Genomic DNA, 27138 nt, shown 5'->3' with positions numbered 1-27138 from the left:
ACCGAGCTTCCCACCAACAGTCACGTGAATGAACTTGGAAACGGACCCTCCAGCCCCAGCCCCACCCTCAGCTGGTGGCCACCTCCTCACATGGCTCCCCAGCTCACAAGCCTGCGGTGGCTTCCCAGTTCCTGCAAGGTGAAGGCCAAAGTCCTTGTGATGGCCCGCAGCGTCCTGTGGGACCTGGCCTTTCTGACCTCAGCTCATCTCTTCTGATGCTAGCTGTGCTCCAGGGGCCTGGCAGTCTCAGCTTGGGGCCCTTCTCCCGTTTTCCTTTGCCTGGAGCAGTTCCCCCCGCCAGCCACACCCTCCTTCTCTCACCTGTATCAAGTGTTGGCTTCAATGTCACCCTCAAGGCTGAGGTCCACCCAGTCCACCTCATTAAATATGAACGGCCACCCCCCCCTCCGCCCGCCCAACGTGTTTTCCAAGCACCCAGACCAGCCTGGCTGGAAGTAGATGCTGAATAAATATTGGGTGAGTGAGTGAAAACTGGAGGGGGACAGACAGACACCATCTTCCCGACAGCAGGGCCCGAGAGGTGTCCCCGGGATCCTTCTACCGAGTCCCACAGAGGCCGTCACTTCTCCAGCTCTTACGTCTACTTCCATGTTTTTGGTACTTAGAGGAATTGCCTGCTCGTTGCCAACACACGGTAAACTGAGGCACTGGTATTGTCATTGCTTTCCGGAGGTAAAACTGCAGTTCAGAGCTGCTGAGTGACTTGACCTGGTCAAGCAGCTAGAAAGCAGAGGAGCCTAGACTAAGGCCGAGTCTAATGCCAAAGCCCACATTTATAGTGACTGCTCCCCAGGCGGGTCCAATCGAGATGCTGCCGCAGGACATGCGTGGGAAGGAATGACCTTCGAGCGGGATTGTGAAGGTGCAGAAAACAAAACCACCACACCGAAAAGCTAGGAGAGAACAGAGAGTAACGAATAAGCCCCGACAGCAGGGGAAACCGTCTCAGAGGCAGCAAATTTCAATGACAGTGAGAGGTTGGGGCAGCCTCATCTCTGAAATGCCACCCTTGGCACACCCCCGTGGAGATGGACATTCCCATCCTGACCCAGCAATCCCACTCCCGGGGAAGCTCCCTGTTTGCACATGTGTAACAGGAGATGATTCAGAACACACTCTGTCCAATAGCAAAAGCCCAGAGGTAAACCAAGGATCATGAATGGAAGAAGCAACTAATAAACTATGGTACAATTAATATTATAGAGCAATCACCATGGATACACCAGAGCAGAGCTCAGCAAGTTACGCTCTTATAAGGTCTGCAGGCTAAGAAAGGCGTTTGCATTTTTTAAGGGTTATAAAATAAACAATGAAGAATATGTGATAGGCTCTATGTGGCCTGCAGAGCCTAAAATGTTTCCCATCTGGCCCTTTACAGTTTGCAGAGCTCTGACCTAGAGCGACGTGCAAAAATGTGGATGTGGACAACAGTAAGTGAAAAAAGTCTCAAATTTTTATATATAGCATGACATCCTTCTTATAAAGACAAAATCAACTAACATGAACATGGGCTTTAAGGGAGTACAGGTGGATACAATGAAGATATATCTGCAGAAAAGCAAAGGGACAAAGGAATTTGGGAGAATGATGGTACCCCAGGAGATCACATATGTGAGATGAAAGTAGTGGTCAAGGTCCTGCCTTTGCTGGGGTGGGGAGGGGGGAGTGTGGGCAGGTGATGCTTAATGCTTTTTTAAAGAAATAACTAATGAACTAGATAAAGGCAGGCCCTGCGTGGACCAACGATGAGACTTGTATCATGAGCCACGGCTGATAATTAACTCAATCCTGGCGCTGAGTGAGGTTGAAGAAACTTAACAAGCAAAACATATCAACTACACCATTTGAAGAATATCACATAACGTAAAAGAGTAAGATAATAAGAATCCCTTTCCCCTCCCTTGTCCACTTGTAATGCCTCAGAGGTAACCACTGTCAGCGGTGTGGGGGACATTCTGCTCGTACGAGGGTAGAAACCACTACTAAACAAAGAGACTCGAACATACAGGAACATCGATGAGGCGCGGGCTGCTGTCTCCCCTCGTCACAGGGGGTTATCCTGGCTGTTGTAACTACCTCTGGCTTGGGGATCCAAGCCCCTTCTGGCTGGCTGGCTCACCATGTCCCTTGTCTGTGGGATGGGAGAGAAAAGGGCCACGAGAACCATCCCACTGCATTTAAAGGCAACACCAGGAGCCACACGTATCCTGGATGCTCGCACCACTGGGTGAATCCTAGCTACAAGGGAGTCTGGGAGGTGCAGACGTTATTCTAGGAGGCCACAGACCAGGTACAATTTGGGGCTTCTAGTCTTCCCTCCTGTATATACATCAACATATAAACGGATGTGCGTGCATCATTACTGAAGAAACTGCATACGCCCTACAGGCTACTGCTGTCCTGCAGGCTCAATTTGTTCCGATAGCGCCATGTCCTAGAAGTCTTCCCAGGTTAGCACCTCGCGTTGTCCTCATGCTTGTCGTGGTCACACACTGCTCCACTGTATGGACGTAGCATGATCTCTATCACGAGCTCCCTATTTATCAACATTGAAGATTTTTTTCCCCCAGTGTCCTGGGATCTTCTGAAAACCTCGACGACCACACACATGTACGTGCACCACTGCAAAGCAGGGAGACACGGTTTCTAATGAGAAGTCCAGCTTTCCCAGTGATGGTTCCGGACTGGTCTTACTGCACGCACACCAGCATCAAGCTGAACATGCAGACCGCCCTCAGCTTGCTTCTGACGGATGCAGTGCAAGTCCCGGGGGTAGGGTGGGGGGCAGCTGGTGCCGGGGTCCTGCATGGAGGAGCTCAGCCGTGTCTCAGTCACATGCTTCTTTTCCCCACACCGGCACCCATCACGGCAGCAGCCGGCAGGCACGGGGAGAGCCTTGCTCCCCTGAGTCAGCTCTGGAAATTCTGAGATGAGGAGAGGGAGGGAAGACAGTGGGAGGACCAGTGGGCCCCAGCCTCTGTCCTCCCAGTGCCCAGCAGGAAGTCACTGGCTATAGTAAAATGACATTGAATTTGTACGTGCTTCATAAAAACAGGCAGAAAGATGCGAATGCATTCCAGCTTCCCAGGTTAACAGTGCTCCCATGTGCCCCCAGAGCCCACCTTTCCATATGCCACGGAGTGTCCTCTGCTTCCACGCTGCAGGGGTGTCCTTGCAGCGAATTCAGAGGGAAGCCACACAGCTGTCACAGCTGCACGGCTGTGGGCGCCCCAAGCAGCTTCCAGGTGTTTGGAATTGGCAACACCCTGTCCTTGTTAACATATGTGATTAGCAAGCTTTAGGAAGTGTTAGGAATTCTTTAATTGCAAGTTTTAGGAAATTAGACTCTTCCATCCCAGAAGGCAATCCTGAAAGAAAACTCTGTGAGATGCGCGGGTAGGTGAGGGCGTGAGGAGGGAGGCCAGCCCCGATGGCGCGATGATGCCCAGTGCCGAGCACCAGGCAGGCTGGGACCCAAAGGTGGCTCATCTAAGTCCTTGACACAATCCTTTGAATTTGGGGAAACGGACACCCGGGAGGTCAAACAACTAGGCCGAGTTACCGTGAGGCAGGGCTTCAACGTTGGGTCTGGCTGGTTCAGCACCCCCTTCTCGTTTGTGCCATGCAGTCCTACAGATCAGAAGGGTGTGGAGGAGCCAACAGCGGCTTTGGAAGTGGGCTGACCTGGCTTCCCCCCTTGGTCCATGTTCCACTGCACCCCTCAGAGATGACATCTGATTGCTCACCCACATCCCAGATCTACAGGTCATGTCCCCACCAAATCTTCTCCGACATATTCAATCTTTCTTCCTATGCTGTAGAATAGTGGATATCTGCCATCTTTGTCTGACAATACCCATTCCCTCTCCTGGTAACAGCACTCTGAGTTTCTTTGGGGGCCATTCCCTCTCACACTCTCAGTTTCTATGGTTCAGGTGTGGCTAATCTCAGCCTCCTCTGACCACAGGAATCAGCTCAGGGGTGAGAACATTCCCCAAGCTAGCCCAGTGGAAGATTTCCTGGGGATTTGTTCAGGAACCACTGAAAACAGGCTACTTCTTTCTGTTGGATCTGCTCACCTAACAGGTTGTAGACTTAGCACAGTTAATGGCCATCTTATCGTCCTATAGGAAAAGCATCCCTAAAAGAAATCCCTAGAAAGGGGAAAGCAGAACTGAGAGAAGGAGAGAGACTTCTGACAATGTTGTTTCAGCACCTGGATCTAACTGTGCCTGAAGCTGGTCTATGCTTAGACCACTTGGTCATGTGAATCACTAAAATTCCTCTTTTGGTGAATGTAGTTTGAGTTATATTTCTTTACTTTCATCCAAAGAGTCTTGAATATGTGTTCTATATTCTTCTACATCCTGACCACTTATCTTCCTCTAACCATTTTGCTAATGTTTCTCTTAAACATGGCAGCCCCCCAATACATTTGACCAAAATGTCGTGCCTAAGAAAGTAAAGTTTGATAGAGATATTTTGATAAAGGCACACTTATTTGATCCACTGCATGCATTAGAACCTATAGCTCCTTAAGTTAGGAATGCCTTCTCTACATGTCTACACACACACACACACGCACACCCCATTTCTCAAAGTAATGGAAGCTTAGGAAGGGAGAAATTGAGAGCAGAGAAAAATGGAAAGGCATAAAAAATAGCAGCAATGTGTCTCCTCTGAAATTCACACCTGTGTATCTACTACAATGAAAGAAACTTAAGATTCATGGAGGAAGAGATCAAGGACAGAGAAGAACTGAAGTTAGTAGAAGAGGGCCTGTATGGACATTGTTGGAAGCTTAAATTGCTATCCCACAGGAGAAGAAATAGGCAAATTTTTTGTCTCTCTGGTCTGTAGTGGAAGAAAAATATCAAAAGTTATTCCCACTATGTGATCCAGAGACATTTCTATTCATTAAACATACAAAAATATTCGTAAGGAAAATATAAGTGATCCAAGGGCTTAAATAGTAGAATCTCGGATGCTAATGCAATTTTATTCCGAAAGATTCACTTCCAGATAGCTTAGCAAGACCATCTTCTTTAATTTCCCCCTTTTCTGAGCAATCTTATGTGGGCACAATTGTTTTTCCATGGTCCATGAAAAGAGACCATTTTCTATAGCCACCTGTGAATTTAGTATTTGGGATGTCTGATCAGTGTTGGCACAGAGGACACGGTGGGGCTGATGAGAGCCCCCTGTCTTTTGAGCAAACAGAGGGGTCACATCAGTGGTCTCGGGAAAGGGTTTTAAATAGGGAGGGTGGAAAGCCACTCTACTGCAACTTTCTAGGTTTTTAAGTCACCGAAACTTTCTTGATGGCCACCTGCGTTCAAGGAGCTGTGGTAGAATCAGGCACGGATAGCATACAGCTCTCCTAGAAATGGAGAAAGGCAGGCCCACCTGTTATCAGACTATAAAAACAGATTAGAGATAGAGGTTCAGCTCTGAGGGAGAATACGGAAGGGAGAGGTGGAGGCCAGCTGGAGGACTTCCTGAGGATATAGCATTGGAGCAGAGAATGGAATTAGCCATGGCAAATGAGGTGGCTTGGACAGTCCAGGCAGGGGTATCAGAAAAGGTAGAAGAGGCAGGGCATGCTGGGGAAGAGTAAACAGGGGCTGAAGTGGTTGGGTCTCAAGATGCATGTGGTTAGGGCTTCTTGCCCTGTTGGCGGTACTTCCAACCCTTTCTCCAGTACTGAAGGGAATACATTGAAACACAAGTCAGTCACAGAGACATTGTATTATGGCTAATTTTGAAGCTACTGTAATTTATAGGGAAAAAAATCATTTGGAAGCATGGACACTTTATCTTTTTAAATAAACTATTCCTCGGGACACACCTCTTGTGCTAACACATTTCTATAGTCACGAGTGAGCATCTGCTGAGCACTGTGTTTCAGACACTGTTCCAGACACTGGGGATATACGAACACTAATGCAGAGAGCTGCCCTCACGGAACTGAAGTCTGATAGGAGGGGACTCATGACAAGCCAACAAACAAATATGTAGTAAGAAAGATCTAGAGAAAATAAAACAAATGAAAGGGGATAGATAGTGAGAGGAGGGGGCTACTATTCTCCGTGGGATAATCAGAGAAAATCGCCCTGAGAATCTGAGCAGCTCACAGGTGACCACAGACCTGAAAAGAGGTGAGGGAGTACTTAGTATGACTGAGGATCACTCAGGGGTCCAGGGTGGCTTGAGTCGAGTGAAGGCAGGTGGAGAGTGGAAAGCGGGAAGGTGAAGAGTAGCAGGGGAGCCAGGGCATGAAGGGTCTTGTTGGTAAGGACTTAGAATTTTATTGTGAGATGAGAAACGATTAGAAGGTGTTGAACAGAGGTAGGATTTGGCATGAGTTCATTTTAAAAGGGTGTTCTGGCTCCTGTTTGGTGGAAAATAGAATGTAGAGGGCAGGATATATCCAGATTCCCTCTGAAAATACACTTCAGATATACTCTGAAAAGGGACAGCCCATTTCCAGATGGGTCATATATGACACGTGTAAGAAAGAGACACACAGAGGATGCCTTTGAGCTTTGCAGCCCGAGCAACAAGAAGGACAGAGTTCTCCTTTACTAAGGTGTGCGGATGATGGCCACTCTAGAGACATGTGAGAGATGAAACCAGAACCTGAGTTTTGGCTTTGCCGACTTTGAGGTGACCATGGAACATCCAAGCGGAGATGTTAAGTCTGCAGTTGGAGATAAGAATGTGCAGTTCCCAGCAGAAGTCTGGACTTAAGACAGAAAGGGAGAGTCCTCAACATAGAGATGGTTTTCAAAGCCAGGAGACCAGGCGAGTTCACCTGTGGAAAAGGTATAGATTGACAAGAGTTCTCTGCACTGGAACCCCGGGGACTCCATCACTAAAAGGGGAGGGGATATGGAGAAATCAGCGAAGGAGATGGCAAGTGGCTGGTGTGGTCAGAGGAGGATCAAGAGAGGTTTGTCCCAGAGGCTGCACAATGAAAGTGTTTCAAGTAACAGGGGAGTGATCAACTGTGTCAAATGATGCTAAAAGGTCTGCACAATGGGGGCGCCTGGGTGGCTCAGTTGTTGAGCGTCTGCCTTCGGCTCAGGGCGTGATCCCGGCGTTGTGGGATCGAGCCCCACATCAGGCTCCTCCGCGATGAGCCTGCTTCTTCCTCTCCCACTCCCCCTGCTTGTGTTCCCTCTCTTGCTGGCTGTCTCTATCTCTGTCAAATAAATAAATAAAATCTTAAAAAAAAAAAAAGGTCTGCACAATAAATGCTGGTTTGGGTGACAGATCTTTGGTATTTTCTCAGAAATATTCTAAACATGGAATAAAGCTAATTTGAAAATGCAGGGAAGCAGACACTCTGTGGTCATGTGGCAGCATTTTCAAGTTAGCACTGAATATTGTGAGACAATAGAAAAGATATATATTGGTCTCTTCCCTTAGTTCCTAGCACAGGGCTCCCGAAACTCCTGTAAGAGCACCAGGAGCACTTTTGTTCTGACTATTTGCTCTTGACCTGGTTCCCGGTACAGAACTCCTAAGTCCCTTGGAATTTCTTGGGTGATAATGGTGTCTTTGGTTCTAATGAGATGACATGGTGGGCTCCTACATGGGAAAGATGAAGCTATGAGAGCAGCTGTCCTTTTCAGCCTCACCCTCCATTCTCCAGAGAGGGGAAGAGGGGCTGGAAACAGAATTAGTGATCTATCATGCCTATGGATGAAGCCTCCATAAAAATCTCCAGAGGAGGGGGTGTGTAGAGTTTCTGGCTTGGTGAACTCGTGCTGGCAGAGTGGCACCTCCAGGAATAGCATAAAAGCTCCAGGCACCCTCCCACACACCTTGTCCTATGCATGTAACCCATCGGAATGTTCCTCTGTATCCTTCAACATAACTTTCATAATAAACTGGTAAACACAGGGTGGCCTGGGTGGCTCAGTTGGTTAAGCGTCTGCCTTCAGCTCACTCAGATCATGCTTCTGGAGTCCCAGGATCGAGTCCTGCATCGGGCTTCCTTCTCAGCGGGGGGGGAGGGGGGTGTCCTGCTTCTCCCTCTGCCCGTCACCCTGCTTGTGCGCTCTCTCTCTCAAATAAATAAATAATATCTTAAAAAAAAAAACAACTAGTAAACAGTAAGGAAGCTGGCTTCCTAAGTTCTGTAAGCCACTCTAGTGAATTAATCAGACCTGAGGAGGGGATCATGCAGACCTCTGATTTACAGTCAATCTTCAGAAGCAGAGGTGACTGCCTGGATTTGAGGTGGTCGTCTGGAGTGAGGAGGGCAGTCTTGTAGGATTGACCCTTTAACCTGAGGGCTCTCCAGGTAGATAGGGTCAGAATTTAGTTAAGTTGTAGGACACCCAGCTGGTGTCCTAGAGAATTGCTTGTTGTCAGAAGTGTTCTAGGTGTGGTAGGGTGTGAGAAACACATAGCAGGAGAAGTGAGGTTTTCTTTACAAATACGTAATACTGTTGATGCCTGCAACTCAGCTCTGTCTAAAAGGGTCTGTTTGGCTTTAATGCTGAGAGAGATGGTGCCTCATCTTTGTTTTTAGTCCCCAGAAGGGAAGACTACCTGAGGTCGGAGAGGTGAGGGGAAGGAATGCTCAGAAAGGAACACGTCCATGTGAGCTCCTCGGAGTACTGAGGGTTATAGACAGGGCTCAGACAAATATAAAGCAGATGACTTTGTCTCTACATCCTCTTTCCTTCCCCTTTCAATTCTTTCTCGTCTTTCTAGAAAATTCTGTGCGTGGAAGCTTCTTGATAAAGACCTAATAATAACCATCTTCTCAAGGTACCTGCATTTCTAGGGTCACAAATGTAATTATGTGGGTTCACGGGTGATTTTCATAATTTTACACAGCCTCATGAAAATTGTATATTAATTTTCAATAAGGTTACGGAGATAGGTTGATACTGAGTTACTGTTTAAGGAGTAACATCTGTATTTGCAGCCGTCTCAGACTATCTCAAGTGGAGAAACTATTACATAATTAATGTGCTTTGACTGGTAAAAATCATTTAAAACATGAAGCCCATTGGAAGGGGCCAGGGAATAAAAGTGGTGTGCTAGAAATCAATATTGTGAGTACCTTCCTCCCTTCCAGAAACTTGGTAGGCTAGCACTTCCATTTACCCTTGGAGTCCAATAAGGCCTATGTCCTGTTGTGGGCAAGGAAATGTGAGTGGAAGTGATGCCTGGCCATTTCTAGGAAGAAGCCTTTAGGAGTCAGTGTAGCATTTGCAACCCTCTCTTCTGTGCCATGGTTACTGGAGACATTTCAGATTGTGGAGTCTTTATGAGCATGGGTCTCTAAGTGAGAAGTTCATGGGGCACAGACTTCCACTAACTGAAAATGGGCATGTGATGTGAACAGGAAATAAGTCTTTGTTGCTGTTGTTTTAGACACTGAAATTTTAGGGATGCTCATTACTGCAGCACACATAACCCATACTCACTAATACAGAAATTAGCACCTTAAAGCGAGCTGCTGCCATTACTCAAACCTAAAATACATGACATTGGTCTACCAATCAGTGGTAAGAAGCAAAGCTATAGTCAGGGATTGGGAAAATACCCATCCATGTTATGGAGTAGAAAACCTTTTGGCAAACTGTCATCTGTGGTTGCACTGGGAGGCACGTCACATCCCTAAATAATTTGCATGTTTAAGTAAACTGGTTGGATAACATTATGTAATTATGGTGTGTAGGTTGCTATTGGCTGCATTTGGCAAGGTATTACAAGAATGAGACAAACTCCGGAAGAAATTGGTCATTTTTCAAACAGGTAAGAAAAGGAGAAGAGAGTCCATAAATTCAAGGACTTACATGATTGGAAGAACAATTGCTTCTTAACTATATATACTGAGTTAAAATTGATCAAGTCTCAGAGCAGTAAAGGCCAATTAAAACTCAATCTGTGGCAAGGGTCAGATAAAAGATATAGCCATCACACCCCTTTCTCAAACCTTTGAATGGATGAAGGTGTTTCAAATAAAGATCTAATGAATCCCATCAGGTGGTCCCAATATCTCAGGGGAAAGAAAACAAGAATGTGCTCCTCCAAGTCACACCTGATAGGTTCCAGGTATAGTGTATTAGGTCAAGAAAGGAGAGAGGGAGGTGACAAAGCAGAGAAATACAGCAAATATGAGGACTGCATTTTGAAATGAATGGTAGGTATGGCTATCGGCACCAAGTTGTTGGCTGGAATCAGAGAGTTAAGAAGCCATCTGTTTGGGAGGCAAATTGTAATAATAAAAGATACATCACTGGCACTCAAAGATAATGTGATGGTTCTAGACTTTGAATGACCTTTTGGGTCCTACCTGTGTATGTGCAGAATATGAGCTGAGGAAGGTGCTCATCTCTCAGGGAGGACTTAGTCCCCAGCTCGGATGCGGCCAAGGGAAGTCTTTTGCAAGGGAAGAATCTCTGAGAAGCTTCCCAAAGGACAATGGACAGGGGAGGACCTTCCAGGGAATTTGATCATGGTCTTTTTAGGGAATGTCCCTATTTTTAAGGAGGGAAATCTCACAATGTCTGCCTGGCAGGATTACAGAATTGCCACAGGCCAGTGTTTTTCCCCTCCCTGAACAGGAGCATTTACCATGCATAATTTATCCCTATGGTACCATTATCTGGTGGATGTGAGAGAGACCGCTTCCTTGTCTTTTTAGTTCTAGATCCAGATCTGATGTAGAGACTATCTCATATCACCCAGAGATCCTGGACCCCAAGCTTAATGTCCTACCTGAATGGGGCTTTCATAAGGGGTAGGGTATTTTGAATGTAAGAAAGAAGGTGAGCTATTTGGTCACTAGGGTGATAGACTATCTGGTTACTAGTGCTATCAGTGTAGTTATTAGCCAATCAATATTTTCAGGTCTCCTGCTGGGCCTATGGCTGGATCGCACCACTCTGCTCATCCATCAGGTGTGTCTAGGTAACTCAATTTGGCCCGTATGCAATGCAATTAGAAGTACTTCTTAGGTGTGCCTGGCTGGCTCAGTTGGTTAAGGTTAAGTCTCCGAATCTTGGTTTTGGCTCAGGTCATGATCTCAGGGTCCCGAGACAGAGCTCTGCAGTGGGCTCTGTGCTCAGCTCAGCATGGAGTCTGCTTGACCCTCTTCCCCCCACCCCTCCCCCTACTTGCATGCATGTGCTGGTGCTCTCTCTCTAAAATAAATAAATAAATAAAATTAAAAAAAAAAAAAGAAAGTACTTCTTAGAGAAAGTCTTTAAGAGTTAATGTGTGATTTGCTATGTTCCCTTCAAGACATGGTGATTGGGTGCCACTCCAGATGGTGAAGACTCCATCTGTCTAGGTTCCTGAGTAAGAAGGCATTAGAATTGCCTCCTCCCCCAACTCCCACCACCACCACCACCATGACTCAAAACTGCAAATGGCCTGAATGAGAAATAAGGCTTTGTTGTTATAAGTCACTAAATTTGGGAACTAACCTAGTCCATTCTATTATCAGAGGCCTTTCCTTTAGATAAAAGAGTGGAAAAAACCGATTTCAGATGTCACTTCCCTATAACACTTGCAATCAAGTGGCTGTGCATAGAGTGAATTAGAGGCAGATGGGACAGACTCCGGGAGCTATTTGGAGGCTGTCTGAGCAGCAAGGAAGGGTAAAGAGGCTGAAGTTATGAGTATGGGGTGGAGACCTAATTAAGCCTTCAAACATGAAATGGAGTTTGCTCCAGAGAGACCATTTTCTGTGGTTGAAATGCAGCTGGTTAGATAACGTCGTGTCATCCCATCCGTAAGTCAGTAACAAGTTTGTTAGGATTGAGCACCCAATGGATAATCTGAGCTTCAAAAATTAGGTCCCGAGTCTTCAGAATCATATTTGGCTACAAAGCCCTTCCAGTGACTAAAATGTGGAATGTATCCTGTTGAGGTGAACGAACCCTTGATGGGTTGTGCTCTAATCCAAAGGGAGCCCCATGAGAATAGTTTCTCCAGGGATGCCCTTGAGGGAAGAGCTCCTCTTTCAGAATCTAGTGTCCACCTTATTCTAGGCCTGCAACTTCTGAGTCTTGAATTCTGGCACTAAGTGTTCATTAATAGGAAATATGCTCTCTTTAATGAGTTGTAATCACTGAATTTAGACTATATGATTAATCATAGAAAAATATAGCTCCACCACCTGCCATTTGAAATTCCTGGCAAGATCTGAGTGAAACTCTCCGGAGATCAATGGTAATAGGAAATGAATGATGCTTTTATAGTACACAATAATCATTTTCTGATCAAATAAATGCAAATGAGTTTGACTGCACAGCTGGCTGGGGCTGCCTTAGTGAGCCAGGGACAAGATTATAAACACCAGGTCCTGTTACTGTCTTTTACATTCTTGGTAATAAAATCCAGGTTTAGGCTTAAAATTCTGTATGTCCCTCTTTAATTAAATACCCTCTATGCTACACTTTAAGTAAGAGCTACTCAACAATTAATAGTATCTTATAACCTGACACTCCCATTTGAATAAAAAGGAGACTGGGCAAAACCACTTCTTAGCACAGATAGCTTGATTTTTTTTCTGTTTGGCCATCCTCAATACAAAACATTCTGGCTGGTTTTGACTTTCAGATGGATTTTTTTAAAAGAAGACAAACACTCAGCATTTCCTTTGATTGTTTGCCTACACTTCAATCAATAAATTTTATTCCCCTTGACAAACCAGATTTTGTAAGCTATGCTGTGCACTTCAAAGAGCCTGAACGAGCATTTCAGAAGTGGAGAGGGTGCTTCATGGTGCATTCTTGCCATTTGAGGCTGCAGGAAATGCTACTGTACATTCTTGTGACTTCGTTAATTCCAGAGAATATACTCTGAAAAACAAAATCTCCTTACGATAGCTTAAAAACAAAGCAAAACCACTGATAACTGTTTTTACTTAAAAAACAATATTTTAAATAACAAAATTTTAGAGCTGAACAAGACTTCAAATATCTAACCCATTAATTTGAAAAACATGGAAACTGAAGTCTATAGAGTGCTTCAATCCAAAGTTTAAAACACTGTGTTTAGATATAAGCATGACTTTGTAGTCTGAAGCTTTATAATTCAGAGCAGGTGGTATCAGAGGCTAATTGAAAGCCTGCTGACTGTTGGGTTTTTTCTAACTAAAAAGTCACTATATTTAAATGCAAATGACAAAGACCAGGTATAGATAACTGCCAGGAAACATTTAGTTTTTCAGCATGGAACTGATTTTATGGTCGAAATTCCTCTTTATGTTTTGATTTGGTGGGATAGAGGATGCTGGAGGTCCTAGAGTTTGAATATTTGATGCTGGAATTGGGAAACATCTGGGTAAAAGTTTGTGTGTAAGAACCTCCTGAGAGACCAAGTGAATATAATTGCCCAGAAATTATGACTCAGACATTCCAAGATGGAATCCAGGAAACTAAATCCTCTCACCTCATCTCAGCTTGGAAAACACTGGTAGAGAGCTTGTGTCTACCTTAATCACATGAATCTCCCTCCCTTCCTCATTCCACCAAAGGTGTGGTAAAGGTAGACACGTAAATGTAGGTTTCCAAAGAACAGTATTTGAGTTTGAATCCTGACTGCACTAACTGTCCCACAGCCTGAGTTTCCTTGACTTTAAAACAGTGATAATAAAAAAATAGTTGTAAAATGCTTAGCACCATAACAGACAAATAATACACATTTAATAACTGATAGTTATTATTCTTTTATGATTTAAAAAACAATAGCAACAATAAGAGCAATAATATTCTAGCCAAATCTAGACGTAAGTTTATAGTTGGAATAAATTATTAATGGGTCAGGGTTAGGGATAAAAATCATCACATTTGACTCTGTTTAAAATGTGTGCTATAAAGAACTTCTGCTTCCAATCATAATGGGAAAACAGGAAACAGATTTACCCTCCTGCCACCAATAAATGGAAAACTGGACATGAGATGAAACAACAGTCTTCAGACATTAGGTAACAGACAGATCGGATCCGTGATCCCTGAGAGAAGGGAGACAAATAAGGCAAGCCTTGTAATTGCCCTGACATTCTGTCTGGAGGGCATACTGCAGACTGTGGAGAAGGGGCGGAGGTCCCAGGCAGAGAACTTGAGTTGAGGAGACAGAACTCTGAGTTCAGAGAATCTGAGGTCTGAGTTCTGAAGAGGATGGGGCTGTGTAAGGTGAGAGCTCCAGAAATCTGCATAGGGAGGTCCCCTGTGGTCTTGGCCGTAAACAGAGATGTGCAGGTACAGGATAAATCTCCTTGAAGTCAACAAAGACCAACCCGTGAGCAGTGAGCTGAAGAGTTCTGAGAGCTCTCACAGGTTTAGGAGTAATTTGATTCCAGCCGGAGTGATCACTGGGGACTCAGTAATCACTTGGATCATTTGCGTGGGGCCTTGGAAAGACCACATGACAAGTAGTTTAGGAGCATGAAGACGACGTTAGACTTAGCCTACCAAAGCTTACAAATAAGTCTTGAAAGGATGAAACTGACTTGTACGTAAGTGAACTGCCCCTGGGAACAGAGCCCAATACTCTCTAAAGGAAGACAACAGATTCTAACCCCCAAAATGTAAAATTTGCAATGTCCGGTACTCAATAAAAAGTTACCTGACAGGCCAAGAAGTGGGAAAACAAAACCAACAAACAAGAAAAAAATAAATGAATGATCAAAAACATGGTCCAGAAGTGACAGAAGTGATGGAATATGCAGAGGAGACTGGAAACGTTATCTTAACTATTTTCAAGTTTTTGAAGAAAAACCTAAATAGAATGAGAAGTTGACAATGTAAGGACAACCAGCGGAACTTCTAGAAATGAAAGTTACAATGTCTGAATTTAAAATTCGTTGGACAGGATGAACAGCAAGTTAAATACTGAAGAATAAAATGTTGGTGAACTAGAAGATGTTACTATAGAAACTGTCCAAAGAAAAAAAACAGTACAGAAAGAAAAATTATAGACTCTCACGGATTGTAGGACAGTATCTAGTGGTCTAATATGTGTTATGGGAATTTGGAAAAGGGACAAGACAAATATTTGAAGAAATAGAGTAAAAATTTTCCAAACCTGATGAAGACTAAAAACTACAAATCCAAGAAACTGAATGAGCCCCAAAGGTAACACACAAAAGAAAGCCACCCCAAGGGAGAGCATAATCAAATTGCTGGAAACCACTAGCAAAGGGAATAATCTTAAAAGCAGAAGAGAAAAAAGGCATTAAATTTAGAGGAATAAAGATAAAAATGACAAGAATCTTCTTGTCATGCAACCCAAAAGAAAATGAGATCACATTTTCAAAAGGCTGAAAGAAACATAAACAGTCAATAAAGAATTCTAAAGCTAATACAATATCTTTCAAAAACAGAGGCAAAATAAAGACTTTTTCAGACATACAAAAGTTGAGAGAATTTGTCATCAAAAGGCCCGTATAATAGGAGAGATGAAATGAAGGTACCAATGAATAAAGAATACTGGAAATAATAAACAGGTAAATATTCTTTTTAAAAAGTCTCACTGTAAATTTCTTTAAAAAATAATCACCTGTTTATTTTTTTTAAAGATTTTATTTATTTATTTGACAGAGAGAGATAGCCAGCGAGAGAGGGAACACAAGCAGGGGGAGTGGGAGAGGAAGAAGCAGGCTCCCATGGGAGGAGCCTGATGTAGGGCTCAATCCCAGAACGCCAGGATCACGCCCTGAGCCGAAGGCAGACGCTTAACCACTGAGCCACCCAGGCGCCCCTAATCACCTGTTTAAAGTGAAAACAATAGCAAGGTGTCATGTAGAAGTAAAATCTTTGATAACAGTAGCACAAAAAAAGGGAGAGGAAAAACAGAACTTATTTTGGTGTAAGTAAGGTTCGTGAAGTTAAGCTATGATCACCGACAGCTGTATCATACAGACCACAGAGAAACCCCTGAAAATAAATTATAGATAATAAGTCAATTACGGAGAAAAAGAAGGAACTTAAAAATACTCAGATAATCCAAAAGAAGGGAGGAAAAGGGGAACAAAGAACAGATAAATCAAAAAGAAAACACACAGCAAGGTGGTAGACTGCTGCACATACGTATAATAAATACACACATCAAAAGTGATCTAAACATTACAATTTAAAAGGTAGAGACTGTCAGACTGGATCAAGAAATAAAAATAAAAAAAGCAAGACCCTGCCATTTAATATGTACAGGAAACCTACTTCAAATATAAAGATACAAATAGGTTGAAAGTCAAAGGCAGGAAAAACTTGCAGCACATCAACAAGACTCAAGAAAGTTGCAGTAGTTATACTTTTTTTTTTTTTTAAAGATTTTATTTATTTATTTGAGAGAGAGAGAGAGCACAAGCAGGGGGAGCAGCACGCAGAGCAGGCAGAGGCAGAAGCAGGCTCCCTGCTGAGGAAGGAGCCCAATGCGGGACTCGATCCCAGGACCCTGGGATCATGACCTGAGCTGAAGGCAGACACTTAACCGACTGAGCCACCCAGGTGTCCCTGCAATAGCTATACTAACATCAGAAAAACAGACTTCTGCACAAGGACTATTAATAGGAATAAAGAGGAATATTATGAAATGATACAGGGCTCAATTCATCAAAATGCCATAACAATCCAAACAACAGAGCTTTAGAACTATGAAACAAAACTGCCAGAACTGAGAGGGAAAGCCACATATCCACAGATATTGTTGGAAACCCCAGCACTCTTCTTTCAATGATCAATAGGAGATGTGGACAGAAAATCAGTAAATGTATAGAAAACATGAATGACACTTAAAACCCATCTGACCTAAGTGACATTTATAGACTGCTCCAACAAAGAACAGCAGTGTATACATCCATTTCAAGTACACGGGTAATATTCACCAAGATAAATCATATGCTGAGCCCCCAAGGGAGGCTTTCAGTAAACGTAAAAGATTTAAAATCACACAGACTGTTCTTTCAGCACAATAGAATTAAATCAGAAACCAAGAGCAGACAAATGGCTGAAAAATTCCCAGATAACTGGGAATTAGGAAACATACTTCTAAATAATCCATGGGTCAAAAAACAAATCATATGGGAAATTAGAAAATATTTTGAACTAAATTAAAATTAAAGCACAACATATAAAATCTAGAGATTTATAGCTTTAAATGTTACAAAGAGGGGGAAAAAAGGCTCAAGATCAATGATCCGAGTGTTCCATTAAGAATCTAGATAAAGAATGGGGCGCCTGGGTGGCACAGCGGTTAAGCGTCTGCCTTCGGCTCAGGATGTGATCCCGGCGTTATGGGATCGAGCCCCGCATCAGGCTCCTTCTCTGGGAGCCTGCTTCTTCCTCTCCCACTCCCCCTGCCTGTGTTCCCTCCCTCGCTGGCTGTCTCTCTGTCAAATAAATAAATAAATAAAATCTAAAAAAAAAGAAAGAATCTAGATAAAGAAGAAAAAATTAAATTCAAATGAGTAAATATAAGAGCAGACATCATTGAAATAGAAAATGGATAAACATTAAGAAAATCAATGAAGCAAAACAAAAGAAGTCAACAAAATTAATAAACTTTTAACTAGATTAATCAAGGAACAAAGAGAAGACACAAATAACTAATATGAGGAATGTAACAGGGATATCACTGGATCCTGCTTCACTAGAGATCCTGCGGACATTAGAAAGACGATACAAATTTGAACAACTTTTTGCCAGTAAGCTAAAAATTTAACTGAAATAGAGAAATTTCTTGAAAGACACAAATAAGCAAAGCTGATACCAAAAAGTAGAAAACATGAACAATCCTGTATTTATTAAAGAAATTAAATTTATATTAAAAACCTGACCAGAAAAAAAATACCTTTATGCCCAGATGTCTTTACGCATTAATACTATCAGTCATTTAAGGAAGAAATGAACCAATTCTATACAAACTCTTTCAGAAAATAAAGGGAAACTTTCCCAATTCATATTATAAGGTCAGAGTCACTGTGACATCAAAACTAGACAAAGATATTATATGAAAACTACAGGAATCCAGACTCAAAAATTCTTAACGCAATTGCTGTAAGTAAAAGCAATATATATAAGTAGTAATAGACCATGACCAAGTGTGATTTATCCCAGGAAAGCCAAGATGGTTTAAAATTTGAAAACCAATCAGCGTAATTCACCTTATTAACAGAATAAAGAAAACCTAAGATCACCTCAACAGATGCTGAAAATGCATTTGACATTTTCAATATACTTTCATGATAAAAATTCTCAGCAAAGTAGGAATAGAAGGAAAATTTCTCTAAAATGATAAAGGACATCTACAAAAAACCTACAGCCAACATCTTATGTAAGAGTGTAAACCTGAATGTTTTTCCCCTAGATCACAAATAAGACGGGGATGCCCACTCTTATCACTCATATTTGACATCATACAAGATCCTGGGCAATGCAGTTTGTAAAAAAAAAAAAAAAAAAAGGAATAGAAAGCATATAAACTGGAAAAGAAGTAAAACTTTATTTTCAGATGACATGATCATGTGTAGAAGATTTCAAGGAATTAAAAAAAAATCTGTAAGTAGTAAATGAGCCTAACAAGAGCAAAATAAAAGGTCAGTATACAAAATTAGTTCTATTTCTATATGCTAATGATGAATAATTAGAAATTAAAATTTAGAAATAATATTTACAATAGCGTAAAAACATGAAATACTTAGGAATCAATATATCAATATATATATGTGTACATATATCTATCCTTCTAATATATATATCTGAACACTGAAAACTACAAAATATTGTCAAGAAAATTTAAGTAAGACTTTAAAAAAAATTTAAGACCTTTAAAAAACCTTGAGAGATTTATTATGTTCATGGATTGAAAGTGTCAATATTTTTAATGTGTCAATTCTCCCCAAACTGATCTGTCCATTCAATGCAATACCAATAAAAATCCTATCAGGATTTCCTACAGAAATCAACACAATTTTCTTACATTTATATAGAAATGCAAAGGATGTAGAGTAGCAAAAAACACGTTTTAAAAAGAACAAAAGGGGATGACTTACGCTACCAGATTTGAAGATTCACGACAAATTTACAGTAATCAAAACAATATGGTATTGACATAGGATAGCCATATAGATCAATGGAAAAGAAATGAGACTTAAGAAACAGATCCACATATGTACAGTTGACTGATTTTCAACAAGAAGCTGAGGAATTGAACGGGAAAAGGACAGTCTTTGTATCACAAAATGCTGAGCTGGTTGGGTATAGATGAATAAGCTTTAACCCTTACTTTATATCATACACACATACCAGCTCGAAATGGATTCTAGACCTACTCATAGAAGCCAAAACAAAACATTCAGTAAACAAAAACAGGAAAAAAAATCTCTGTGATCTTGGTGTAAGAAAAACTTCTCAATTACGACACAAAAAGCACAATCATAAAGGAAAAAAAAAGAGTAAGGATTTTTACCAGTTTTTACTTTTTAAAAGACCATTAGGGATATGAAAAAGCAAGCCAAAGACTATGAGAGAATATTTGCTGTATATTTATCTGACAGAGGACTTATATCCAGGATATATAAAGATCTCTTACAACTCAATAATAGCATAACTCAAAAAAAAAATGGGTGAAAGTGTGAACAGACACTTCACCAAGTCCAAAAAACACATGAAAAGATGCTCAGTATTATTAAGCCATCAAAGATACTCAAATGAAAACCACAAAGAGATACTAATACATATCCACTCAGAGGAATGCAATTTAAAGACTGATAATATAAAGTATAGTGATGATGGGGAGCTCCTGAAAAGTTCATACATTGCTGGTGGGAATGAAAAATAGCGTAATTATTTTGCACAGAGTTGGGCAGCTTCTATAAAGTCAAGTACCATTTTCCATTAGACCCAGCAATTCTACTTCTGGGTATATACCCAAGACAAATGAAAACATATGTCCACACAAAAACTTGTGCATGCATGTCCATGCAGCCTTATTCATAAAAGCCAAAAACTGGAAATAATTCCAGTATCCCTTACCCAATGAGTGGATAACCAACTTGTGGTATATGCTTACAATGAAACACTACTCAGTAATAAAAAGGAACACAGTACTGATACATCCAACAACAGGGATGGATCTCAAAAACATGCTAAGCAAAAGACTTGAGACACGAAAGAGTACATAATATATGATTCCATTTATAAAATTCAGACCAAGTCAGATCTAGTCTATCATGTTAGAAAGGAGCTCAGTGTTGGGCTGGGGCCGGGATTGGGGGCTGTATGTGGACTGGGAAGAACATGAGGGAACATTTTCAGATGATGTAATTGTTTTACCTCTTGACTGGGATGTCTCCTATCTTGATCATGGCTGTGGTGATGGTTATACAAGTATATATACAGTTGTGAGAATGTATCAAATTGTACACTGAAAGTGTGTACTGGGACCAAGGGTTGTATGTATTGTATGAAATTCATGGTGAGGATAAAATAGATTTTTAAAATGTAACACTATAGTACTATCTATTTCACTGTTTTGTTACTTATGTATTTGTTTAACAAATGTCTAGCTACCGGGCACTGTGCTAGGGCTTTAGGGAAATCGCAGTGAATGAGACAGACAAGGAATTTGCCCCCATGGACATTTCATGGTGGTTGTGAAGATGGATGGAGAATGAGTCTGATAAATGAAGGAGATGAGGGGCACCTGGGTGGCTCAGTCAGGTAAGCATCCAAATCTCGATTTTGGCTCAGGTCATGATCTCAGGGTCCTGAGATCGAGCCCTGCATCGGGCTCCATGCTCAGTGGGGAGTCCACTGGAGATTCTCCCTCTCTCCCTCTTCCTCTGGTCCTCCCCCAACTCATGCACTCCCTCTCTCTCTCTCAAATAATAAACAAACACACTGAAGGAAATGAAGGTCACACAAATACCTGCACACAAATGTTCACAGCAGCATTACCCATTACAGCAAAAAAGTGGAAACAAGCCCACTGTCCACCCACTGATAGATGGATCAACAGAATGGGGTATATCCAGATAAGGGAATTTATTTTGCTGTAAAAAGGCATGAAGTTCGCATACATGCTACAACATGGATGGACGTGGAAAATGCCGTGCCGAGTGAACGAAGCCATATACCAAGGCCTGCATATTGCAGGATTCCGCTTGTCTGAAGTGCCCAGAATTGGCAAATCCATAGCTACAAAAAGTAGATGCATGGTCTCTAGGGGCTTGTGGGAAAAGGGAGAATGGGGAATGGCTGCCTGTGGTTTCTCTCTGGGGTGATGAAAACGTTCCAGAATTAGGAAATGGTGCAATTGTACAACCTTGTGCATATACTAGAAACACGGATTCGTACACTTTAAAAGAGTGGATTTCATGGTATGTGACTTACAGCTTAATAAAAAAATTTACTTTTAAACAAACTGAACGGAAGGATGATGGGGACATGTCACCGTAAGAGTTAGAGAGGAGCTGGGAAGAAGCCACTGGGTGGGGTGGGCAGGGAAGCCTCCTGAGCTTTCAGAAGGGGCCAGGCCTGTGCCAAAAAGTCCTGGAAGCATGAGCATTTTGTCTAAACCTAAGAACTGATGGGAATCCCATGGGACCAGGCCATGGGGTGCGGAGGTAGGGCTAATTCACGACGAAAAGTCAATGAAGATGAGCAAGGCCAGACCATATACATCAGAGCGATGACTTTGGGGGACGCTTCTTTCCATTTGCTTCAATAAAAAAGTGATTTGGTAAATAAGGTGTGGAAATTGTGTAGTTCTAAATGTGATCAGCTTTAAGTAGAAAGCGATCCTAGAAATTGTAGACAAGTCTAGCTGTAAGGTGACGATGGCAGGTGTCACCGGTTTAGGACAAAATAGGCTCCTGAGAACTCACTTCTCTCTCCCCGAGGGGTACAACACAGCCAACTTGGAATACACAAACTCAAAGTATTTACATGCACAGATGTGGAAAGAAATCACCAACGGGAGTTAAACTGTTTTTATTCAAGGCTAAATTTTCAAATCTGTATCGAATATCACAGAGCAAACGGCTTTTCCTAGGATTAACTGCCCAGTTACCCACTTACCCATAATTTGCCACTGATTAGAAGTAGGCAATTATCATTGTAATTTGTCTTCACTGGCCTCATTTTCCACTTGAAAAAGCCAAACCATCATTTTTTCCCCCAGCCCTATGATTCCCAACCCTTTTGGAATTCACATCTTATGTATTATTTATTTCATAGTATCTCTCCATCCCAAGTGGTAGGTTTTATGTGTCTTTGGGATGGATTAAAATTAAACTAGATTTTGAAAATTACTTAAATTTGTCAACATGCCTGAGTAAAGGGGTGACATCACGGAGTATGTCATGATCTGGGCTAGAAGTTCCTCCAACAAGTTTAGGATTCCACAGACGGAACTTAAAATTAGGCCAAACTATCTAATTTTACACAAGTGGAAACCCTGGCCCAGGGAAGTGAAGGGACTTGCTCAAGGTGTCTTCTAGTGAATTTAGGGGAACAAGGGACAAGAACAGAAGAACCCTTTAAGGTAGTTCAATTTCTTTAAATGCATTGTAAAAAGTATAAGCACCAAAACTAGGAAAAACTGACTTTTTTTTTCAGCTATGTTTTGTGGTAATTTATTATGCAGAATATATACACAGAATTAGTTATATGGGATGGATGAAAATCATAGCAAGATGAATAATGAAGTCCACTGGTTCCATTGATGAGGGTTTAGGGAGTGATTAAGAAGCCAGGCTCCAAGGGGTGTCCAAGTGGCTCAGTCAGTTGAGCACCTGACTCTTGGTTTCGGCTCAGGTCATGATCTCAGGGTTGTGAGATGGAGCCCCATGTTGAGCTCTGCACTCAGTGGGGAGTCTGCTTGAGATTCTCTCTCTCCACCTGCCCCTCCCCCACTCTCTCTAATAAATAAATAAATACGTCTTTAAAAAAAAAAAAACAAGGCAGGCTCCGAGAGAGGTCAGACACAAAAGAATATTTATGCATCAGTTGCACTTATATAAAGTTCAAAATCAGGCAAAACTAACCAATGGTGTCAGATATCAAGAGAGAAATTTTCCTTGGGATGGTGGGACGTGGACAGTGTGAGGCGTGGGAATGCAGCTTCTGGGGTCCTGGGGATGGTCTATCTCTTGATTACATCCATTAGTGATGGCAGCTCTTTTTTTTTTTTTTAAATATGGAACGCTTCACGAATTTGCGTGTCATCCTTGCGCAGGGGCCATGCTAATCTTCTCTGTATCATTCCAATTTTAGTATATGTGCTGCCGAAGTGAGCACGATGGCAGCTCTTGATACCAGAGGTGCTTCCTCAGTGAAAGTTCATCAAGCTGTACCACAGTGATTTATACACTCTTCTTTCTATGTGGTGTATTAGCTGTCTATTGCTCCCCAACAAACCACCTCAAAACTTAGAGGCTCAAAATATTTACCATCTCACAGGTTCAATAGTTCAGGAAGAGGGCATGGTGTAACTGAGATCTCTGCTTCAGGGTCTCTGAGGCAAGATGGCAGCTGGGGCTGTGGTCTCACCTCAAGGCTCACCTGGGGTGGCTCTGCTTCCAATTCAATTGTGTGTTCGTGGGCAGGATTCAGTTTTTTGTGGGCTAATGGACTCAGGGCCTCAGCTATATGCTGACTGTCAGCTGGAGGCCACCCTCGGTTCCTGACCACATGGGCCTCTCCGACATGGCACCTTGCTTCACCAAAGCATGCAAGCCAAGAGGGAGAAGAGTTCTACCAAGATGGAGGTCACAGGCATTTGTAACGTAATCATGAAGTGACATTGCATCACATGTCATATTGTCTTTTTTTCAGAGAGAGAGAGAGAGAGCATGCACGAGCAGTGGGGGAGGGGCAGAGGGAGCAGGAGAGAAAGAATTTAAGCAGACTCCTGGATGAGAGCAGAGCTGGACACAGGGCTTGATCCCACGACCCAGAGATCATGACCTGGGCCGAAATCAAGAGTCAGTTGCTTTACCGGTGGAGCCACCAGGTGCCCCCAAGTGTCATATTCTATTCATTACAGGCAAGTCACTAGGCCCAGCCCAAACTCAAGGGGTGGGGATTACACAAGGGGGTGAATACCAGGAGGGAGGAATCACTGGGGGTCATTTGAAAAGGCTGTTCACTGTACACATTCTACTTCAATACAAACTTATTTAAAAAAAAACTAATGAAGGCAAGCTGAGGCATCAGGCTGACTTGGGTGTGAATCCTACCTCTCCCATCAGCTGGAAGAGACTGCACAACTTGTTAAAGCACCACATACCTGTTTCTCCATCTATTAAATGGGGTAATAGCTACCTATTTTCTAGAATTGTTGTAACTGTTAATTTAGAGAAAGCAGGCAATGACTGCAAAGCCCTGTTGTAGGCTCTGCCACAGATTAAGTACTCAGTACTAAGTGTGATTACGATTATTTAAAAGGTACCCTGAAAGTAATTTTACTGCAAGGAGAAAAGAACAGGACTACAAGTAAGACATATTGAGGAAACAAGACTCTCAGATGTTAGGCAACTTGTCCAAGCCAGAATTTGAACCTGGATCCATTAACCCCAGTCATTTCTATTTCCTGTACCCTGTGGTAGGTTCTGACTGCCTTTCCCCTCTTCTTTCTTTCCCCTCTAGGTCTTTGTTCACACTGCTGTCAGACTACGTGTCCTAACATCTCTTTCCCCATTTGAAATTCTCCAGCTAAAGATGTCCCAATTGACTTGAACACCAAGTGAACATTCTCTCCTCAGCCTACAGGAGGCCCTGAACTTGGTTCTAATATCTGGGGACTTACTTTCCTGCAGTTCTCCAGAGTATATCCTCTGCTCCAAGCATCATGAGCTCATTATGAGCCCAAACCATCTCATGACCCATCTGATCCCCACCTCCATACATTTGCACTGCTTTTCTTCTTCTCTAAATGTTATTCCCTTAAAATTTCTCTCTTTACCTCCCTCCATCCATCCAACCATTCACCCACCCAATATTTACTAATCCATTTCTGGGTGTCTTATACTGTGCTAAGCACAGGAACCATTACAAGAAAGAATCAGGCATGACCCCTGCTTTTTAGAATCAGTCATAGCTCAACTAGAATACACTGTATGAAGCACTATAGGAGAGAACTGTAAAACCTTACTGACATACTTCTTGTGGCTCAAGGCTCAGCTATAATTTCTGGCCTCCATGATGCCTTCCTGATTATTCTATTACACTGATGCTTCTTCTCTAAATTTCTACAGCTTCAGGAGCTCCACTGTCCATCGAATGGCTTCATGTAGAAAACTGCCTTTAAGATAGTTATATGAGAAAGGGATTGTTAAAGCTTTATAGGGAACTTATTAGGAGATACAAAGAGTATACAAATTGTCTTATTAAAGAATCCCAACAACTCCGCCAAGTGATTCTTATCATACCATTCTATAGCTAAGGAAACCAAAGGTGTAGAGAGGTAAAGTTCAATGTCTCAAAGCAAAGAAGTGTCAAAGCCTGGAAACAAACCCAGGTCTGACTACAATGTCCTCGCCTGCTCTGAACCTCTCATTACACTCCTCCTGTCTTCCCCTCGTGGTGCAGCACAGAGTGTTGGACCTGAAGCTCAACATGTGATGAGAACAGCGTCCAACCTTTAATTTTTCACCACGGTTACAAAGGCCTTTCCCAACCACTAATTTAAATATTTACTGAGTGACAGATGATCTATAGAAGCCCCAAACAGGTCATCTCTTCAATAGGACAAGAAGCCTGATGGATCTCTTAATCAAGCTCATCACTGTGGGCTTCCTTTGGTGTCAGACTTCTCAAGATAGCTGGCCACACTGTCAGGGTTGGTGCCTCTGTTGTGACAACTTCCCTCCAGCACAGCTTCCATGAGGCATCCTTTGGAAAGAGCTTGGGCTGCCAAGCCTTTTACAACAAAACCCTCTTTTTCTTGGGAATTCTCAAATGTGGCAGCGAGCAGATGTGCTCACAGAGCCTCTGAATGCAAGCACAGACGGAACACGCTGCATAGAAATTGCAAGTAAACTTCACAACTGGGGAACATAAAGATCTTTTATTTGCAGAAGTTGGAGGTTGTAATTTGAATGTGTGAAATTGCCAATAGTCTGGTAAATATGATGGCCCACCAGCAGCCTTAAAAGGGAATTTAAACCGTTTTAAAAATCAGTGAGGTAGGCAATGCGTGGGTGTGTGTGTTTTCCATGGAACCAATAGAGAGATTTATGCTAGATGCAAAATATTCTTTAAGTCATTGAGTACAAGAATGGGTCATTAGGAAGGTGGTGGACTTGTTCTAACCAGTGGAGGCCTGCTGGGACTTTTCTAGTCTGTTCAAAATCCTGTGGTGGTTCCATATTGCCTGCAGAAAGAAATTCATTTTCCTTGGTCTGGCATTTTCCACTCCAGCTCCAACCACCTCTACTATGCTTTTCCTTTTGGCACTTCATTCTCCGTAAAGATTCGAGTTACTCCTACCTCCCTGGACATGGCCTCCATTTTCTCACCTCATGTTTCCACTCACACCTTCCTGCCTATTATATCCTCTTTGTCAACACCACATGTTCAAATCCTACCCTTCTTTCAAAACTAGGATCATCTTTGGCTCCTGCCTTCCCCTCACCACCCCTCATTGCAATCCAACCCATCTTACTGGCAAGTTTTAGGGGCTCTACCTCCAAAATAACTGTTACTGGGAACTGGTTTCTCTCCACGGTTCTCAGCCTCGTGCAGCACCATCATCTCTCTGCCTGATGGATTACAGTGGCTTCCTCTAATCTCCTTGCTTTGGACTTGGCCCACACAACAGCCAGACTTTTTTTTTTTTTTTAATATAAGTCAATTAATCCACTCCTATGCCTAACACCCTTCAGTGGATTCCTATAATACTTAGCATCAAGCCCGAATGCCTTCGCATGGCTTCCAAGGCCCCTGAAATCTGGCCCTGGCCACCATTTTGACTCCGTCCCAGGACTCTCTTACTCTGGTCACTCTGTTTCAGAACTGAGGCCTGTGCAGTGTAACCTGAGAGCTATCCCGTGTCTTATTCACCCTCAAGCTCCCAACAGTGTCCTGCATGATGCCTTGCCACTGGTAGGGAGAAATCAATCTTTATTAGTTCAACAAT

The 27138-nt window shown here is 42.5% G+C and overlaps 1 protein-coding gene and 1 non-coding gene across 3 annotated transcripts in view; both read right to left on the bottom strand.

The window, feature by feature from the left end:
- Positions 1–27138, bottom strand: part of KAZN (kazrin, periplakin interacting protein) — a 1011261-nt gene that overhangs the window by 624205 nt on the left and 359918 nt on the right. The gene's annotated exons all lie outside the window — the stretch shown is intronic.
- LOC113270714 (U6 spliceosomal RNA) lies at positions 23191–23297 on the bottom strand. The gene has a single exon (XR_003321913.1). It is a non-coding gene; the product is annotated as a U6 spliceosomal RNA (small nuclear RNA).

This window comes from Ursus arctos, unplaced genomic scaffold (genome assembly GCF_023065955.2).
Source record: "Ursus arctos isolate Adak ecotype North America unplaced genomic scaffold, UrsArc2.0 scaffold_32, whole genome shotgun sequence".
Classification (NCBI taxonomy): domain Eukaryota; kingdom Metazoa; phylum Chordata; class Mammalia; order Carnivora; family Ursidae; genus Ursus; species Ursus arctos.
The sequence above is the reverse complement of the archived record's forward strand: the minus strand, read 5'-3'. Positions and strand labels throughout refer to the sequence as shown.